Source organism: Pecten maximus, chromosome 3 (genome assembly GCF_902652985.1).
Source record: "Pecten maximus chromosome 3, xPecMax1.1, whole genome shotgun sequence".
Lineage (NCBI taxonomy): Eukaryota > Metazoa > Mollusca > Bivalvia > Pectinida > Pectinidae > Pecten > Pecten maximus.
Genome location: NC_047017.1, coordinates 45277397 through 45298189, shown reverse-complemented (window position 1 = coordinate 45298189; position 20793 = coordinate 45277397). Strand labels below are relative to the sequence as shown.

The following is a 20793-nucleotide window of genomic DNA, read 5'->3' as shown; positions in this document are numbered from 1 at the left end:
TATTTGTGTGAGGTGAGAGGACTACAAACCCCCTGTCATTAATACAATGTAATATTTGTGTGAGGTGAGTGGACTACAAAACCCCCTGTCATTAATACAATGTAATATTTGTGTGAGGTGAGAGGACTACAAACCCCCTGTCATTAATACAATGTAATATTTGTGTGAGGTGAGTGGACTACAAAACCCCCTGTCATTAATACAATGTAATATTTGTGTGAGGTGAGTGGACTACAAAACCCCCTGCCATTAATACAATGTAATATTTGTGTGGGGTGAGTGGACTACAAAACCTCCTGCCATTAATACAATGTAATATTTGTGTGGGGTGAGTGGACTACAAAACCTCCTGCCATTAATACAATGTAATATTTGTGTGACGTGAGTGGACTACAAAACACCCTGTCATTAATACAATGTAATATTTGTGTGGGGTGAGTGGACTACAAAACCCCCTGTCATTAATACAATGTAATATTTGTGTGAAGTGAGTGGACTACAAAACCTGTCATTAATACAATGTAATATTTGTGTGAGGTGAGCAGACTGCAAAACCCCCTGCCATTAATACAATGTAATATTTGTGTGAAGTGACTGGACTACAAAACCCCCTGTCATTAATACAATGTAATATTTGTGTGAAGTGACTGGACTACAAAACCCCCTGTCATTAATACAATGTAATATTTGTGTGGGGTGAGTGGACTACAAAACCCCCTGTCATTAATACAATGTAATATTTGTGTGGGGTGAGTGGACTACAAAACCCCCTGTCATTAATACAATGTAATATTTGTGTGAGGTGAGTGGACTACAAAACCCCCTGTCATTAATACAATGTAATATTTGTGTGAGGTGAGTGGACTACAAAACCCCCTGTCATTAATACAATGTAATATTTGTGTGGGGTGAGTGGACTACAAAACCCCCTGTCATTAATACAATGTAATATTTGTGTGAAGTGAGTGGACTACAAAACCCCCTGTCATTAATACAATGTAATATTTGTGTGGGGTGAGTGGACTACAAAACCCCCTGCCATTAATACAATGTAATATTTGTGTGGGGTGAGAGGACTACAAAACCCCCTGTCATTAATACAATGTAATATTTGTGTGAGGTGAGTGGACTACAAAACCCCCTGTCATTAATACAATGTAATATTTGTGTGAGGTGAGAGGACTACAAACCCCCTGTCATTAATACAATGTAATATTTGTGTGAGGTGAGTGGACTACAAAACCCCCTGTCATTAATACAATGTAATATTTGTGTGAGGTGAGTGGACTACAAAACCCCCTGCCATTAATACAATGTAATATTTGTGTGGGGTGAGTGGACTACAAAACCTCCTGCCATTAATACAATGTAATATTTGTGTGGGGTGAGTGGACTACAAAACCTCCTGCCATTAATACAATGTAATATTTGTGTGACGTGAGTGGACTACAAAACCCCCTGTCATTAATACAATGTAATATTTGTGTGGGGTGAGTGGACTACAAAACCCCCTGTCATTAATACAATGTAATATTTGTGTGAAGTGAGTGGACTACAAAACCTGTCATTAATACAATGTAATATTTGTGTGAGGTGAGTGGACAACAAAACCCCCTGCCATTAATACAATGTAATATTTGTGTGGGGTGACTGGACTACAAAACCCCCTGTCATTAATACAATGTAATATTTGTGTGAATTGACTGGTCTACAAAACCCCCTGTCATTAATACAATGTAATATTTGTGTGGGGTGAGTGGACTACAAAACCCCCTGTCATTAATACAATGTAATATTTGTGTGGGGTGACTGGACTACAAAACCCCCTGTCATTAATACAATGTAATATTTGTGTGAGGTGAGTGGACTACAAAACCCCCTGTCATTAATACAATGTAATATTAGTGTGGGGTGACTGGACTACAAAACCCCCTGTCATTAATACAATGTAATATTTGTGTGAGGTGAGTGGACTACAAAACCCCCTGTCATTAATACAATGTAATATTTGTGTGGGGTGACTGGACTACAAAACCCCCTGTCATTAATACAATGTAATATTTGTGTGAGGTGAGTGGACTACAAAACCCCCTGTCATTAATACAATGTAATATTTGTGTGAGGTGACTGGACTACCAAAACCCCCTGTCCTTAATACAATGTAATATTTGTGTGAGGTGAGTGAGCTACAAAACCCCCTGTCCTTAATACAATGTAATATTTGTGTGAGGTGCGTGGACTACAAAACCCCCTGCCATTAATACAATGTAATATTTGTGTGGGGTGAGTGAGCTACAAAACCCCCTGTCATTAATACAATGTAATATTTGTGTGAGGTGAGTGGACTACCAAAACCCCCTGTCATTAATACAATGTAATATTTGTGTGAGGTGACTAGACTACCAAAACCCCCTGTCATTAATACAATGTAATATTTGTGTGAAGTGACTGGACTACCAAAACCCCCTGTCATTAATACAATGTAATATTTGTGTGGGGTGAGTGAGCTACAAAACCCCCTGCCATTAATACAATGTAATATTTGTGTGAGGTGAGTGGACTACAAAGTCCCCTGCCATTAATACAATGTAATATTTGTGTGAGGTGAGTGGACTACAAAACCCCCTGCCATTAATACAATGTAATATTTGTGAGGTGAGTGGACTACAAAACCCCCTGTCATTAATACAATGTAATATTTGTGTGGGGTGAGTGGACTACAAAACCCCCTGTCTTTAATACAATGTAATATTTGTGTGAGGTGAGTGGACAACAAAACCCCCTGCCATTAATACAATGTAATATTTGTGTGGGGTGACTGGACTACAAAACCCCCTGTCATTAATACAATGTAATATTTGTGTGAATTGACTGGTCTACAAAACCCCCTGTCATTAATACAATGTAATATTTGTGTGAGGTGCGTGGACTACAAAACCCCCTGCCATTAATACAATGTAATATTTGTGTGGGGTGAGTGAGCTACAAAACCCCCTGTCATTAATACAATGTAATATTTGTGTGAAGTGACTGGACTACCAAAACCCCCTGTCATTAATACAATGTAATATTTGTGTGGGGTGAGTGAGCTACAAAACCCCCTGTCATTAATACAATGTAATATTTGTGTGAGGTGAGTGGACTACAAAACCCTCTGCCATTAATACAATGTAATATTTGTGTGAAGTGACTGGACTACCAAAACCCCCTGCCATTAATACAATGTAATATTTGTGAGGTGAGTGGACTACAAAACCCCCTGTCATTAATACAATGTAATATTTGTGTGGGGTGAGTGGACTACAAAACCCCCTGTCATTAATACAATGTAATATTTGTGTGAGGTACAAAACCCCTGTCATTAATACAATGTAATATTTGTGTGAGGTGAGTGGACTACAAACCCCCTGTCATTAATACAATGTAATATTTGTGTGGGGTGAGTGGGCTACAAAACCCCCTGTCATTAATACAATGTAATATTTGTGTGAGGTGAGTGGACTACAAACCCCCTGTCATTAATACAATGTAATATTTGTGTGAAGTGAGTGGACTACCAAAACCCCCTGTCATTAATACAATGTAATATTTGTGTGAGGTGACACTGGGGAATACAAAAATGGCATTTTCCTCGCCCGAAAGGCATTTATTAACATTTTCTTGAAAAATTATCTTCGGGGCGAGGTTAATGCCATCAAGTTCGGAAGAATCGCTTTTTATTCAGGAAAATGACATTGTCCTTAAAAAATGCCTCTTGTACGAGTAAATTGCCATTTTGGTCCGAGGAAATTGCCATTTTCCCGTCACGCCCGAGTGCTGCCAGGATTTACCTGTGCAGCGGCGAGACGGCTAGCTGGCAGCATACGGCCGACCAGCTCGTTATCGACACACGTGTACGATTGACAACGCGGCCGACCACCACTGCATGTCGCGTAATCGGGCTTTACATGGAATGAAATCCTAAAATAAAAAAAAAAAGCTGTAACAACCATGCTATTCATAAACGTATCCGATATTTGCCTTACCTTTCTTATTTTAAATGGCACGGTTCGGTTCACGGTATTTTTTTATCTCGCATCACGGTACGCTCATGATTCGGGCCGTCTCCGATTTTCTGCGCGGTAATTTGTATCGCCCATTTAAGTTTGATTTATATAGAAACTTTTCTGGATCCGTGTTCAAAACAGGCGGTTTAAATTCATTTTAAATCGTTTCAGAATCAAAATTGTCGAGGCGAAGTGTTCCCGATCTACTGTCAGGAATCCTGTATTTTGATTGGCTGATGACGACTCACAGATCTCGGTTATTTCCTAACCTGAATAATGTTTCTCGCTGCTGCATTAAAGGCGTATTTTTGCTACAGATCGTACGGCGTACACCAATCATGCTTATCCTGCGTAAATCCCGGAGCCCTCCACACTTTCAAGACCCCGACAGGATAAACTAATGGGGCACCCTACAAATGATACGTATCGTACCGTGAGACAAGTATCTACGTATCGTAGCCATCGTGGAGGAAGCGTATCTTTGCAGCAGTAGTTACAGCCACATGATATTGATAAACATATCTAATATTTGCCTTTTCAAGTCTGATTTGTAAACTACAACGAATTACCACTAAGATGTATTTTACAGCCAAGGGTTCATCTCGTATAGATTGATATTTGTAGGCTGGTTTACAAGGTTTCAAGGTTTTATTGATATCACTCTGACACACTAACGTGTGTAACAAGAGATCACATATATATACATGATAACAATGATACATGGCGTAAAGCTATACAATCTTACTATGTTCTATGCAATAAAAAATTGTGATAATTACAAAGAACTTTAAAGAATTTCAAAATTTTACCGATTAAACACTTGTATCTGAAATTTGTTTGTTTTAGTGTACTACCCATCGACAGCCATGCTCATTTCGGGCAAAAAAACACACTTAATTGATTTTATTTGAGTATAAATACAGATTTAAAATGAAGACATTTTTTAAAAGATTCGCATTGTTTATTCAGATCACTATGATATAAGGTTGGTTAAAATAAAAAAAAAAGATATATTACGAATAGATTATGTGACGTTTTTGATGTTTGTGTAACATTGAAGATAGTAGGTAAAATGACCTCAAAGGCTATTGAGATTGATTCCTTATAATTAGCATTATATTAGAAAGTGCCCAAATGCATTGCTGAAAGTCATAATTACGTAATCTATTATTAGTAGTGGTACTACAAACGTCCGTATTCTGGCAATATAGAATGCCGATGTATTTATTGCAATGAATTTTGCGGGATTTTTTTTTTCGAGTAAACACTAGTGCTTTTTAAGGAGACTGCGTGGCCCTTAAAAGGGCTGTGATGGGTGGGTGGCCTTTTTATGATAATACCTATCTCTGCCTCATCGTCTGGTTGCATTTTCTATACTTTTTGAGAAGGCGAACTCCATCGTTACTGTCAGATGTATGCCGTCCTGCGTCGAATGACATTGGTAGTGTCATGTCTCCAAATCTTCTACTGTAAACTTTGGTTAGTATTTTTTTTAGTAGAGACGCTTTCTTGTTGTAGTGTCGATCGTGACGCGGAAATAATCCGGCCTGAATGAATACAGCGCTGTATGCGGGAAAGTCACATTCGACGTAATGATGTCCAAGTGTTGGTAGCTTTAGTCCGTAATAACGTAAAACCATATTGTTTATAAAGTTACATAACTATAATTCTATTTTTCAATTTGTCATTCTCATTACAAAATTTGAAACGAAAACCATTGAAGCAGATATCTGGACAAGTGAACGTACATGATGGACAGATGAAGAGATTGAAAACAATGGCATACCAAAGTAAGTCCCATAAACTAAATGTAGTAGTGATTTAATGTAGTTTTTAATAAAATATATAAAACATTGATGCTGTGTTGTTTTGTTATATATATATATATAGACATGTATATGTATGCATGTATAGAAGACCAGTATGCAGTATTTTACCTGTAATATGCCCAACATGTACTTTAATTTGAATTTTCGAATGCAGTGGAACCACGAGAAATCTTCGAGTTATCCGAGTTATCGGGACAGAAAGACAAAAGTGGGTATATTTTAAGACACTGACCATGAATTATATTTATCCTGTAACAATAACAACTGTACAAAATCTAGTCATTTGAAGTGAAACAGTGCTTAGCAAACACGGTAGATTTGGCGTTTTATCCGATTTAATAGACAGCACTGACCGGCGACTGTTTCATTTTTAAACGTAGATTAGTTCCGCTTGAGCGAGCGGGTAGATGAATTGTTGCCTATCGTGTGTACTGTTATCGGCGACCGCCTTAAATCTCTATAAAAACCGCCCAAGGGGGAGGCAGACAAATCGTCACTATAAAACGGTTGCTTAAGTTATAGTAATTGAATGACTAGACGAGTGTATCACGAGATATTTCGGTGGGCGGTTACGAGTTCGCGTAGCGAACGAGTAACGCCCACCGAAATATCAAGTGTACACGAGTCTAGGACATTCAATAAAATGGCTTTTGTCATGGCCCGTCCATCGGCTGTCATTAAACTTCTAAAAACCAATCAGAATTATCTCGGGTTTCTGAGTGAATTCCCCGCCAAAAGCAATCAACGATCAATTAGGAGTACATTTCCCGCCAAAAACAATATCAGTTACATGTAGTTCAATGCGCACCCGACTTTGTAAGCGGTAAGCAGCAGGATGTCAACCCCTTCAGCTAGCTTAATGGTCAGTTTAAAGTACAGGGATTTCCTTTCATTACAAGGGGATGATTTTGACGACATTGTGTTATCTCAAGCATTCAAGGATATAGAAAACGAAGTGAAAGTTTTTGATGGGATTTCCGACATGTCGCTGACACCTGTCGGGAGTTAACGGGAAGGGGATGCAAAACATATTTAGGAGGACTGGAATACACCAAATTACCAGCAAGAACAGACATTATTACAACCAAGAAGGTAAGTTATTTCTTAAATAAATGAGATAACGGTAAAGATGAAAATCAAATAATTCTTCAAACCCGATTTTAAAAATTATCTATTTGGATGGTACATAGCTATATAGGGACGTCGGGATTAGCACGACACTAAATATTTAGCAAATAATCATACACATTCTGAAATCTCGTTAAAAAAAAGGAGTAATCAATGAATAAAAAATATATTGCTCGAAAACCCCAAAACGAGTCCCTGTGCTGTGGCCCTATTGATTCAGCATGAACATGTAGTTTATTTAAATCAATTTGACCTAGATCGATTATGATTTAATGATTTCAAAAGTTACTTGATTTCAAGTAAATTCATTTTTCTATAATGTTTTGTCATTAAAAAACTTGAATTCTATGATAATATATTAGATTGTTTTTTTTTCGAGATGCGAGTTATGTCTGATATTTCGAGAATCTTTTTTTAAAACCTTTCTAAACCATGTCGAATACGACAACTTGTTAGCCCATCCTACCATGTCTTTATCATAGGATAACATCTAGTAATAACTTGTTTTCCCCCACTGACTTGCAGGTGACCGATGTATTCCGGAGTACTTTGATATGTACAATGATGTATATACAGGAGACTTCTCGGAGGAACCCCCATTTGTTATGGAAGTCAGGTCGTCGGTGTAAACAAACCAAAACAACTTGTGAAAGTGAAAGGAAATTACACACAACTTACACTATTGTACAAATGCGGCGAACTGGACAACTGTTACGCGTTATGTTAAATTTGTGAACAGGGAATCGTATACATAATATTTGTAACCAAACATGTTTTTTTTCAAGTTTTAATAACACCTATGTACTACAGACCCTATTCGGCATTGATACAAAAACATCGAGATCGCTGTAAACACTTGCGCTTGACCAGAAAAAAAAATCAAACGTTACAATGTTTATTTTACTCACCTGTATGTAATTGGGTCTTAAAACGACCAACAGCCACATAATTATTTTAATACCATGATTAATAAAAAAAAAAAAAATGTACGGTTATTACAATGTTCCAAGCCCAGATAGGCTTAGATAATCTGATCACATGTGTATTAATCCGTCACAGCGCCACCTAGGAAGGGCGATCACACATAACGGTAAAACCAAAATCCGGCACATGCTGGCTTGTTACGAACAATGAAAGACTGGATGTTTATTTTACCTTCCGGTCAGTGCAAAGTTTTCTAAGAGATTAATAGCCATTCTACTCACCTGTGGATACACTGGTCAGTAAACAAAAGATCGATAATTACGTATACACACGCAAATAGCCAGTTTGACACGAATTACCGTAAGCTGTTCACGGCTCGGTACACCAGGTAAATTTTTAGACACGACCAACTGGTCATACTTGTGGGGGTAATTAACGTTAATTAGTGGTCGTCGGGACTGCACAAGGTGGTCGTAATACGGAATAGCGGGGTGGTCGTAATAGTGAAGCGACCAATACAAAGATATAGAGAGAAAAAATCGGGACTGAAAAAAAAGTGCCCGTAATAGCGGGGTGGACGTAAGGTGAGGTTTCACTGTATAATATATAGAGGACACGGTCTTCAGCTTTATTTTTCTGTGATCGGATTGACATGAGGACACTGAAGTTTAATAATTACATTAAATAGAACTTACCTTGACTTTTTGCATAGACAAATTGGAAATGATTGTATGCCTTGAAGTTTTTGTTTCATTGAAGTTGAAAATTACGGAAATAAACTAATGGTTCTGTGTGTTTTTGACTGTATACGTTGCTGTATACCTTCGGTAGCCAATAACATCCAAATTTGGGGAGTTAGTGTACACTTTGATGTACAACAACTTCCTAGTATGTGAAGTTATTGGACAACTAAGCTCCGCCTCTTAACTGGGTATTGGGATTTATTGTACACGCAACTTCACAGGAAAAATAGGTAGACCATGATACACACTTACTGTTCATAAAACTGATAATACTGATTTATACTTTTTGTGTTGACAATCAGGGTAAGTTCATGCAAGGCCCAGTATCGTTTCTTTATTATAACAAAATTATTAACGCAAATCCATATAAAAGGATATTTAAACTTGAATTTAAACCTTTTAGTTATAGGCTGTAATAATTTGAATAATGATTTAATTAAACATTGAAATAACTTCCCTATAATGAAATCTGCATAAATGGTTATATCTGCATTGCTAACTTCACTTTGAAATATCTTTTTTTTTTTTCAAATTTTGGCTAAGAAAAACATCATTAAAAACTTACTGAAATCAATGCTGTAAATAGACCCCTGTGGATAACCTATTTAATTGAAATGCAGAGTGACCTCACCAGGTGTTCCGATTGACACACCTGATGACCAATTTTCACTTATGCCTCCGGGTATAGAAGAAGTGGTGGTAGGCCGATCTTCACGACTCTGTGCACAAATATAATAAAGTGTAGTTGTAGCTCTAGTCTGCCTTAGTTTGTTGCCAATACCAATAGTCTTTTTTTTGTCTATCAAACATGGTCTTTTTTCGTTTATTTTATCAATCGAGTTTTAAACAATAATAATGTTCATTGATTTAAAGGAAAGTTATTAGTTTAAAAGATCCACATGACCCATAACGTGAACAGGTTACTTTGATTCATAATAAAAAAGATAAGATTCCGTTTTCAGAAAATGCAGATGTCAATTAACAAATGCTGCATGCATTGTACAGTATATTACTCTCCGATTGGACAGCTAGTATATACTATTCACGACTGTCTAGGTCCAAGCTCATTTAATTTATTGACGTTTTAAGCATTTATTTTAAACATTTACAGATTTCAGATTTTATTGATCACTATGAAATCACACATTTCTTACTTCCAATTTTAATCCGGAAGATTTTCAACAACGTGGAGAGAAGTTCGGGTCAGTCATCCGTGTCGACAACTGATCAGCTTGCCCGCTTACACATTGTCAAAGCAACCGCTGCGAGGTCTTGGCCCCAGGCATTTACCTGTGCAGCTCAGTTTTTGTAACGGTACTTTGTTTTTCACTACTTCGATTTTAATGAACGGATTATAGACTGGCCCTGTTTTTGTTTCAAACCTTAAGCAACTGATAACTAGGGTATCAACAAATGCTATTCCGTAGTTAGAACGAGTCCATAAAAACATACGCAACCAAGATAAGATTATTATTGATCTGGAGTAAACATCACAAAACACCTTTGTGCCACTTTTACATTCTGTAGGGTAATGATTACGTAAATGTACAGTAGCGGGACGTAGCTCATGTGTACTGTTTGAAGGTCACCATGACTAGTCCTAACCCTAAATGATGTTCCTCTTTAAATTTCGTTTATTTAAAATTGTAGAAGGAATGAAACGTAAACCAAAACAATAATAAAAAAAAAGAAACATGTAAAATTGATATTCACAAAAACATACCAAATCATTGATGAGTTGTCAAACGTTTCCAAGTGTATGTAATCAAGGGAAATATCGCGTTCTCGACAAATTTATTCACAAAGTCCACGAAATTCAGCAGTCCGGAAAACTCGTAATCCAGACGGTTTGTGCTCGGACCAACAGTGTCCGGATTATCTTCGGTCTATTGTACTGTAATTATTGGCTCATGCATTTGATCCGATGAAGGAACTATGGTATGTGTTTTAGTGGACAATGGATTATTGACGTTTATAATGTATTGGATGTGTAAGAATACGACATGTACAAGTTTTTAATTGTATTTAAAGATAAATATTGTGTAGATCGTTTAGAACATTGTTTTATGATATAACCTTATGTAGTATCTTCATCTTAATCTTATATTTCTAGATATGTCTTTCTTCCTACCACTTTCTTTGCTTTCTTTGTAATCATAAATATAATGTGTCGCTTTCACTATCTTTGTAATATGAATTTTAGGGAAAGGGATTTTATAAGTTGGTAAAAATCTTTTGCCATATCCAATTGTGTGTAAACGATGATATATATATATTAAGATAAGAAAAATATATAAAGAGGGTTGGTCATTTCCCGCTTATCCTGACCTAGGCCACCGATAATCTGGACTAAACAATCAATACCATATGAAATAAAGTAAAATTGATACATTAAATATGAATTTTACACTACCCATCCATATATGCCTGTTGTCGTCGCTGCAGTTCATTTACATTTTACCGTGAATGATACGGGGTAAATCGGTTAAGTTATGATTTTGACTTTTTTTCATGTAAGTGGAAATTTTCTATCTCAGCATTAAAGTAATCAACAGACAAGCACGATAAGTGTGGTGTTGTAGGAATATCCGACACACACAACGCCAATTGACGGGTAGTTTTATGTTCAAAGATGAGTCAAGAATCCACTTAGATAGCAGTTACGGCCGTAGCAGGACGTATCGTCGTGTATGAGAGAGATTCTGAGATATCTGCGTCGAAGGACGACGTTCTCTTGGTGGTTGCAGTGTCATGGCTTGTGGAGAGATCACTGCCCATGGGATCACTGCCCATGGCAGAACTTCTCTTGTAAGGCAAAGGTATCATTTCACTGAAATTCAATACAGAGATATAATGATTAATCATTGTACAACATGTTGTGCCCTTCATCCGTGCCCAAAAATGTTAAGTTACACTACAGCAAGACAAGGAGACATTTCAAGTGCAAGTTATTCTGAGTAAGAAATAGAACGCAAAAACTAACGAACCTGATATTTTCAATATTACGAGTATTGGAATCCAAAACAATGAGCAAAAACAATACAATGTAATTCAAGTAACAGTAATAATCAGAAAATTACAAGAAATAACGTAAACAGGGTCCATGCCTATTATCATGACTAACATAATATTACCGTGACGTGAAATGGCGTGGATATTGAAAAAAAAAACACCAGTATTGATTTTTACGCGATATGAAACTTGTCTTTATGTGAATTAAAGCATACTATGACCCATAACGTCAATCGATGGAAAAGACGCCTTGAAAATGCAATATTCTGTGCCATTTTACGTCAAATATTCTGTGCCATTTTACGTCACGGTTATGTTTGTCACATTAATAGACCTTGTCCCTATCCTTTCAAAGAGTTAACGATTGTCTACTTGATTATACATTTAAAACACAACCCGTCTCGTAGACGAACATTTTCGTGTAAAATACAATACATGCACCATATTTTTTATTTGAGTTTCAAACATTTATACATATGTATACGTTTTAAGTACAATAAATTACAGGAAATAACGTTCAAAATGATGTCCTGTATCCAGCTTACGCTGAGGGGCTTTTTCATTAACGCACCAAACAAAATCGCATTCATCTTATGGCCGGGCGACAAACCTCTTAAAAACGAACACGGGAATCACTGGCTGACATTTAATCTTTATTTCAATTCTCTCTTTCACAAGATTATATATACAGAGAAAAACATACATGTATACATTTCCGATAAATAGCTGTGGGAAAACAATGTGGAGGCCTCCTTGGAATAAACAAGCATGATATATGTTATTCCGATGTGAACGCACTATTACATATAGGGACATTGGCATGCACATTAAGGACAAATCTTCACGTCTGCATTTATATATCTTTGTTGTTCGGAACTTCGGAATTTTATTTAGTCCCAACAAATACCAGAGACATATATCTATGTCTCTGCAAATACGAACCGTACACGGCGTACGTATTTTCACCCATGTTCTGCAGTAAAAAAAAATAATAATATGGGACACGGCGCAATACATACAGTAGAGAAAAGAACGAACATCTTAAAAAAAAAGCTACCTTTTGTTTTCGTGAGTGTCACTCTACTGTAGAGATTTCAATTTCAGACTTTGATTCGGTCTCAACAGTGCACAATAAACTACGGAAAACTATAATGAGTAGGTCCTAGCCATTTACAAATCGGGCATGAAAAGGCAAATATTAGATATGTTAATTAATATCATGTGGTTGTAACTAGTGCTGCAACGATACGCTTCCCTCACGATACGATAGGTAGATACTTGTCTCGCGATACGATATGACGGTACAGCGTGCCCCATTAGTTTATCCTGTCGGGGTCTTGAAAGTGTGGAGGGCTCCGGGATTTACGCAGGATAAGCATGATTGGTGTACGCCGTACGATCTGTAGCAAAAATACGCCTTTAATGCAGCAGCGAGAAACATTATTCAGGTTAGGAAATAACCTAGATCTGTGAGTCGTCATCAGCCAATCAAAATACAGGATTCCTGACAGTAGATCGGGAACACTTCGCCTCGACAATTTTGATTCTGAAACGATTTAAAATGAATTTAAACCGCCTGTTTTGAACACGGATCCAGAAAAGTTTCTATATAAATCAAACTTAAATGGGCGATACAAATTACCGCGCAGAAAATCGGAGACGGCCCGAATCATGAGCGTACCGTGATGCGAGATAAAAAAATACCGTGAACCGAACCGTGCCATTTAAAATAAGAAAGGTAAGGCAAATATCGGATACGTTTATGAATAGCATGGTTGTTACAGCTTTTTTTTTTATTTTAGGATTTCATTCCATGTAAAGCCCGATTACGCGACATGCAGTGGTGGTCGGCCGCGTTGTCAATCGTACACGTGTGTCGATAACGAGCTGGTCGGCCGTATGCTGCCAGCTAGCCGTCTCGCCGCTGCACAGGTAAATCCTGGCAGCACTCGGGCGTGACGGGGAAAATGGCAATTTCCTCGGACCAAAATGGCAATTTACTCGTACAAGAGGCATTTTTTAAGGACAATGTCATTTTCCTGAATAAAAAGCGATTCTTCCGAACTTGATGGCATTAACCTCGCCCCGAAGATAATTTTTCAAGAAAATGTTAATAAATGCCTTTCGGGCGAGGAAAATGCCATTTTTGTATTCCCCAGTGTGAGTGGACTACAAAACCCCCTGTCATTAATACAATGTAATATTTGTGTGAGGTGAGTGGACTACTAAGTCCCCTGTCATTAATATATAGAGGATATCTAACAGTGTCTTCAGTAATACCAAATATATTTCACGAGTGGGGCTAATATTTTGATATTTTTCACGAGTGCGCAGCACGAGTGAAAAATATCAAAATATTAGCCGCACGAGTGAAATATATTTGGTATTACTGAAGACACTGTTAGATATTCTGTTTATTACATTTTTTATCAACGAAAACCCTACCCCGTATGCTAACTAGGACTACAGCGATAATTTGTAAACAAAAAAAGTAGTTTCCCCTGTCCAGGTGCTGACATATATGTCGGGCTTTCTGATTGGTCAATTATTTTGGTATTTTCTAATCTTGAATTTGATTGGTCAAAACAGCAAAAGTGATATTTTTCACTAGTGAAAAATATGATATTCTTCACTAGTGAAAAATATCACTTTTATAGAATGAATAATTTTTGATATTTCACTAGTAAAAATATAATAAAATGTAATATTTGTGTGAGGTGACTGGACTACCAAAACCCCCTGCCATTAATACAATGTAATATTAGTGTGGGGTGACTGGACTACAAAACCCCCTGTCATTAATACAATGTAATATTTGTGTGAAGTGAGTGGACTACAAAACCCCCTGTCATTAATACAATGTAATATTTGTGTGGGGTGACTGGACTACAAAACCCCCTGTCATTAATACAATGTAATATTTGTGTGAGGTGAGTGGACTACAAAACCCCCTGTCATTAATACAATGTAATATTTGTGTGAGGTGACTGGACTACCAAAACCCCCTGTCCTTAATACAATGTAATATTTGTGTGAGGTGAGTGAGCTACAAAACCCCCTGTCCTTAATACAATGTAATATTTGTGTGAGGTGCGTGGACTACAAAACCCCCTGCCATTAATACAATGTAATATTTGTGTGGGGTGAGTGAGCTACAAAACCCCCTGTCATTAATACAATGTAATATTTGTGTGAGGTGAGTGGACTACCAAAACCCCCTGTCATTAATACAATGTAATATTTGTGTGAGGTGACTAGACTACCAAAACCCCCTGTCATTAATACAATGTAATATTTGTGTGAAGTGACTGGACTACCAAAACCCCCTGTCATTAATACAATGTAATATTTGTGTGGGGTGAGTGAGCTACAAAACCCCCTGTCATTAATACAATGTAATATTTGTGTGAGGTGAGTGGACTACAAAACCCTCTGCCATTAATACAATGTAATATTTGTGTGAAGTGACTGGACTACCAAAACCCCCTGCCATTAATACAATGTAATATTTGTGAGGTGAGTGGACTACAAAACCCCCTGTCATTAATACAATGTAATATTTGTGTGGGGTGAGTGGACTACAAAACCCCCTGTCATTAATACAATGTAATATTTGTGTGAGGTACAAAACCCCTGTCATTAATACAATGTAATATTTGTGTGAGGTGAGTGGACTACAAACCCCCTGTCATTAATACAATGTAATATTTGTGTGGGGTGAGTGGGCTACAAAACCCCCTGTCATTAATACAATGTAATATTTGTGTGAGGTGAGTGGACTACAAACCCCCTGTCATTAATACAATGTAATATTTGTGTGAAGTGAGTGGACTACCAAAACCCCCTGTCATTAATACAATGTAATATTTGTGTGAGGTGAGTGGACTACAAAACCCCCTGTCATTAATACAATGTAATATTTGTGTGAGGTGAGTGGACTACTAAGTCCCCTGTCATTAATATATAGAGGATATCTAACAGTGTCTTCAGTAATACCAAATATATTTCACGAGTGGGGCTAATATTTTGATATTTTTCACGAGTGCGCAGCATGAGTGAAAAATATCAAAATATTAGCCGCACGAGTGAAATATATTTGGTATTACTGAAGACACTGTTAGATATTCTGTTTATTACATTTTTTATCAACGAAAACCCTACCCCGTATGCTAACTAGGACTACAGCGATAATTTGTAAACAAAAAAAGTAGTTTCCCCTGTCCAGGTGCTGACATATATGTCGGGCTTTCTGATTGGTCAATTATTTTGGTATTTTCTAATCTTGAATTTGATTGGTCAAAACAGCAAAAGTGATATTTTTCACTAGTGAAAAATATGATATTCTTCACTAGTGAAAAATATCACTTTTATAGAATGAATAATTTTTGATATTTCACTAGTAAAAATATAATAAAATGTAATATTTGTGTGAGGTGACTGGACTACCAAAACCCCCTGCCATTAATACAATGTAATATTTGTGTGAGGTGACTGGACTACCAAAACCCCCTGCCATTAATACAATGTAATATTTGTGTGAATTGAGTGGACTACAAAACCCCCTGCCTTATTACCATGAAGACCAATCTGCAGTTTCAGTTTCTAATTGATGGTAGTGATTTGTACCACACTGATGGTAGTGATTTGTACCACACGGATGGTAGTGATTTGTACCACACGGATGGTAGTGATTTGTACCACACTGATGGTAGTGATTTGTACCACACTGATGGTAGTGATTTGTACCACACTGTTGGTAGTGATTTGTACCACACTGATGGTAGTGATTTGTACCACACTGATGGTAGTGATTTGTACCACAATGATGGTAGTGATTTGTACCACACTGATGGTAGTGATTTGTACCACACTGATGGTAGTGATTTGTACCACAATGATGGTAGTGATTTGTACCACACTGATGGTAGTGATTTGTACCACAATGATGGTAGTGATTTGTACCACACTGATGGTAGTGATTTGTACCACACTGATGGTAGTGATTTGTACCACACTGATGGTAGTGATTTGTACCACACTGATGGTAGTGATTTGTACCACACTGATGGTAGTGTTTGTACCACACTGATGGTAGTGATTTGTACCACACTGATGGTAGTGATTTGTACCACACTGATGGTAGTGTTTGTACCACACTGATGGTAGTGATTTGTACCACACTGATGGTAGTGTTTGTACCACACTGATGGTAGTGATTTGTACCACACTGATGGTAGTGATTTGTACCACACTGATGGTAGTGATTTGTACCACACTGATGGTAGTGTTTGTACCACACTGATGGTAGTGATTTGTACCACACTGATGGTAGTGATTTGTACCACACTGATGGTAGTGTTTGTACCACACTGGTGGTAGTGATTTGTACCACACTGATGGTAGTGATTTGTACCACACTGATGATAGTGATTTGTACCACACTGATGGTAGTGATTTGTACCACACTGATGGTAGTGATTTGTACCACACTGATGGTAGTGATTTGTACCACACTCACTGATGAAGTCAGATGAGTTGGCACCAACTCCTTCAGTAGTATTCACACTAAGTTAACACATACATTGGCTCATTCAATTCTTACCTCTTCTTTTTAGGGCATTTTAAAAAATGTCAACAGCGAGGAATACATATGGATCTTTGGAATTCTTATTGGTTTACAAAGTCAAATTAAACAGGGAATTGGCTTTAATACAAAACATGTGTTTGTGATTGATAAAATATGGTACATTATGTAAAAGCATAGAGCTTGGTTATAATCTTTTGGTGACATAAAGGATGTTTTATAGACAGCATGCAATGCTCCTCCCAAGAGAGAGCAAGCTAATGTGAAACTTATTACTTTTTATGGAATGTATGTATCAGAATGTTTATATTTATTTGTTTACAATAATTTGGCTGTATGTGTATATTTGCCTGTTGTGTCAGTCCTGGCAGAACAGAGGTAATATTTTAGGACTACAGGGAGCATTAGGTCAGCAGTTTATGCTGACATCAGCATCATCGATAGACAAATCTACAAAGATTTGCTGCCAGGAAAAGTCTTTTTAACATATTAATTCTAACAAAGCAGAATATTTTGACAACAAAGTCTTTCTCTCAGCATGAGGAATTAACAGATGCAGATGACTTATAGAAGCAGATAGAACTGTCGTTATACAACATTTCTGTTTGTTACGAGTTTATAGCTCTGTATGTAATCAAAGCTCATGAGATTTGTTTGAGGAATTGGGGCAGAAAAAAATTATTATCATCCAAAGAGAAATGTTGGGGCGTTTGTTTGTATAGAGTATTTTTAGGAGTATTTGTAATGTGGAGAACCTATATACATTTATCACTGAAGCCATTGCACTATATTTGGAAATCATCTTAAAGCGGAGTTACAGATCAATTTTACTGTGCTTTCTACATGATGTCCCAATTATGCATGACTTATTTGTGGAAACAATGTAATTCCTCACCTCATATCGATGGAAAAAAAACCTTAATGTAATTTTTTCTATCAGATATTTCCTGAATGTAATAGATAGGGCTAATAGAAACTCCAGTAATCTGTTTGCCTGTGTTACAAACACTTCAATCTCCATGCAATCCTTTAATGTTAATTATTCCCCCACACAACCACACCCACACACAGCATCCACCATCACCTCTCCCCTCGTTCACAGAAAAATTCAAGACAGAAATTAAATTCCACAAAAATATTGCTATATTAAATTCATGCAAGTACATACTGCTGTAACCAGGTAGATATATACTATAAACAGCTGATAGTTGGAAAAATGATACATTTCTGGATAAATATATTGAAATCCAACAGGTGCCCTTCTTATAAAGATAACTAAATATTCTCACTAAAATAAACATCAGTCTTCGCAATCCAAAACAAAACCAAAGTGTCTTGACCTCAGTATTTATAACCGGCCTGTGAGCAGTTTTTCGTATTCATTTTAAAAGTTTTACATTGGTTCCAAACCTGTTATGTCATTTGAATATTGCCATGTACTTGTAACCTCTACGATGCTGTCACAAATCAGTGATTCAAATAAAATTTTGTGCCAATCAGATGTCCATCACTGAGTACATATTACAAACCGTTAATAGTTAACCTGTAAACTTATCATACAGCTGATGATGACAATCTATACAATGTTCTAACGACAGTATCCAGTCTCGGGGCACACCAGTATCCAGTGTCGGGGCACACCAGGACCGTTTACATTCTATCAATACGTTTGTATGGCACTTAATCCCGAGTATCACCACATACCATGTAACGTGTGATTGAAGTGATGCTGTTGATGCTGTATTATAAGGCTGTAATTGTGCTGTGACGATTCCCTCGGTACTGATACCGGGTGTAAATGTTATGAGAATGCTTAGGAGTTTGTGTTAATGCTTAATTTTGTGGTCTGGCCGTTGGCCAATTGCTAGGCATCACTGTAATACACATACCTGGTGGAGAGAACCATCACACAAGCCATTTTTTACACTGTTATTTATATAGAATTGCTAGGTGGTTCTGCTGCCCATCTCTTCAGTCATTATACAAGGCTGATGGGTTTTTTTGTGTGTGTGATTTGGGGGTCTGTATTTACCATAGAGCCGCCCTAGCTACCTGGTGCCGTGGGTAGGTTGTATATATATATATAGGACTGGGGTCCCGGGCATTGCCAGTCAAACACACAGTGCACCAGGAGGAATATCACTAACAAGTCTTGCTCCATCAATGTGACTTTCGTTGGGTATTAATGGTTTTACTATACCCATGAGGCTGCACTCCTAATGGCAGGCAACTTTCGAAGACATCTTTATTTATGGGTATGTAAAGGAGATGACCTTTATTTCTGGGTATATACATACCTAATATATAACTTTACTCAAACAATTGTCAATGGGTTGTCAATTACATCATTATAACTTTAGTACAGTAGGCAAATGACAGGTGTGTGGTACAGTATATAATGACAGGTGTGTGATACAGTATATAATGACAGGTGTGTGGTACAGTATATAATGACAGGTGTGAGATACAGTATATAATGACAGGTGTGTGATACAGTATATAATGACAGGTGTGTGATACAGTATATAATGACAGGTGTGTGTGATACAGTATATAATGACAGGTGTGTGGTACAGTATATAATGGCAGGTGTGTGATACAGTATATAATGACAGGTATGTGATACAGTATATAAAGACAGGTGTGTGATACAGTATATAATGACAGGTGTGTGGTAAAGTATATAATGACAGGTGTGTGTGATACAGTATATAATGACAGGTGTGTGATACAGTATATAATGACAGGTGTGGTATAGTATATAATGACAGGTGTGTGTGATACAGTATATAATGACAGGTGTGTGATACAGTATATAATGACAGGTGTGGTATAGTATATAATGACAGGTGTGTGTGATACAGTATATAATGACAGGTGTGTGATACAGTATATAATGACAGGTGTGTGATACAGTATATAATGACAGGTGTGTGATACAGTATATAATGACAGGTGTGTGATACAGTATATAATGACAGGTGTGTGTGGTACAGTATATAATGACAGGTGTGTGATACAGTATATAATGACAGGTGTGTGATACAGTATATAATGACAGGTGTGTGATACAGTATATAATGACAGGTGTGTGATACAGTATATAATGACAGGTGTGTGATACAGTATATAATGACAGATGTGTGGTACAGTATATAATGACAGGTGTGTGATACAGTATATAATGGCTGGTGTGTGATACTGTATATAATAACAGGTGTGTGGTACAGTATATAATGACAGGTGTATGGTACAGTATATAATGACAGGTGTGTGTGGTACAGTATATAATGACAGGTGTGTGATACAGTATATAATGACAGGTGTGTGATACAGTATATAATGACAGGTGTATGGTACAGTATATAATGACAGGTGTGTGGTACAGTATATAATGACAGGTGTGTGATACAGTATATAATGACAGGTGTATGGTACAGTATATAATGACAGGTGTGTGTGGTACAGTATATAATGACAGGTGTATGGTACAGTATATAATGACAGGTGTGTGTGGTACAGTATAT

General features: G+C 37.1%; 1 protein-coding gene and 1 long non-coding RNA gene across 2 annotated transcripts in view; both read left to right on the top strand.

The window, feature by feature from the left end:
- Window positions 1-20793, top strand: part of LOC117322778 (pleckstrin homology domain-containing family H member 1-like) — a 304601-nt gene that overhangs the window by 79477 nt on the left and 204331 nt on the right. The window lies entirely within an intron of this gene.
- On the top strand, window positions 6168-8720 carry LOC117324329. The gene is made up of 2 exons (XR_004531961.1): window positions 6168-6967; window positions 7529-8720. It is a non-coding gene; the product is annotated as an uncharacterized LOC117324329 (long non-coding RNA).